Source organism: Eumetopias jubatus, unplaced genomic scaffold (genome assembly GCF_037043125.1).
Source record: "Eumetopias jubatus isolate StellerSeaLion01/CBP00866 unplaced genomic scaffold, mEumJub1_p1.0 scaffold_3, whole genome shotgun sequence".
Lineage (NCBI taxonomy): Eukaryota > Metazoa > Chordata > Mammalia > Carnivora > Otariidae > Eumetopias > Eumetopias jubatus.
The window spans coordinates 45,972,604-45,974,144 of record NW_028274809.1 but is presented as its reverse complement, the minus strand read 5'-3'; positions in this window follow the sequence as shown (position 1 = coordinate 45,974,144).

The window sequence follows — 1,541 nt, the reverse complement described above, 5'->3', positions numbered from 1 at the left end:
AGAGTGAGTTTAAGAACACAAATGATAAATTTTTTTTTAAAGATTTTATTTATTTGACAGAGAGAGACACAGTGAGAGAAGGAACACAAGCAGGGGGAGTGGGAGAGGGAGAAGCAGGCTTCCCGCCGAGCAGGGAGCCCGATGCGGGGCTCATCCCAGGACCCTGGGATCGTGACCTGAGCCGAAGGCAGATGCTTAACGACTGAGCCACCCAGGCACCCCGCACAAATGATAAATTAAGATTCCTTTTATAAAATAAGTGTAGAGAATAATCGAACTATCCATGTAAAAAAGTTAGCTGCTTACTAAGCAGTTATTCGTACTTACATTTTCTGTCGGGTTTACTTTGATACGGAGCTTCTTAACAAAGCTAACTGAATTTGTCCAGTGAAAAGTCTCACGATTTTTGGAAAACCAATGCTGAGTGGTTGAGATTTAGAGACCAAGAATCATGTAAAATTGTCCTTTGTATTTGAAATGTAAATATTTTTCTCTTTGATTAAAAAAAAAAAAATTCCTGCCAGGTACCTGGGTGGCTCACTTGGTTAAGTGTCAGACTCTTGATAGCAGCTCAGGTCTTGGGATCTCAGGGTTGTGAGTTTGAGCCCTGTGTTGGGCTCCACGCTGGGTGGGGAGCCTACTTAAGAAAAAAAAATCCTGTAATTGCTGAACAGTTAAAAACTTTAAGGAAGTAAATGAATTTATAGGAAGGAAAGTTAGCTACTTTGCACAAAATTTTGCAATTTTATAAATTATATTTCTTTTTGTTAACAAGGGTTTATGGTCTCTTAGATAAAATTAGAATGGATTTTGCATTAAAATGGATTCATATTGTCATGAATGTATTTATCCGGGTGTTCCTTTTCTTCAGAGAAACAAGAAATACTTTGTCTATAACCATACATTAATTTTCCAGGATAGCCTCAATTTCAATAATACTTAGAGGTCATGTACCCTAATTTCTTTTTTTAATCATTATATTCTTTGTTCCAAAACTCTCCCTGTGGACTGTTATTATTTTGAAATAAAATATAAGGTCTCTCAGATTTCACTCAATAAAACAAATAATTTTGAAGTGTTACTCTTCTATATTCTAAATTTTACTTTGAGGCTGCATTTGAATTTGTCTCTGAGTCTGGAAGCTTTGCTCTCCTCTCCTTCACAGAATTTATCCCCTTGCTCAAACCTTCCATATCCTCAGCCGAAATCTCTGTCTGGCTCCCAATGCCTTCTAGACCATAGTGCCAAGCCAACCTCTCACTCATGTCTCCTCCTACACTCCTACACAAGAGAAGGCTGGACCTTTAGGAGAATAAACTGGATTATTTGTAATGGTTCATTTTTGAGGTGACTCTGAGTCCATAATTTTCATGAAGTCCCTTAGTGACATAGCTCTTAAGACCTATTAAGGATTTGGTTAAAAAAAAAAAAGTGAGTATCCTTTGGGATTTATGTGATCAGGACAGAGATCTGGTTTCACTGGCAGATTATGGAGCTAAGGTTCATGGAGAGTGAGACACATCTCTAAGTTATACCCGTGT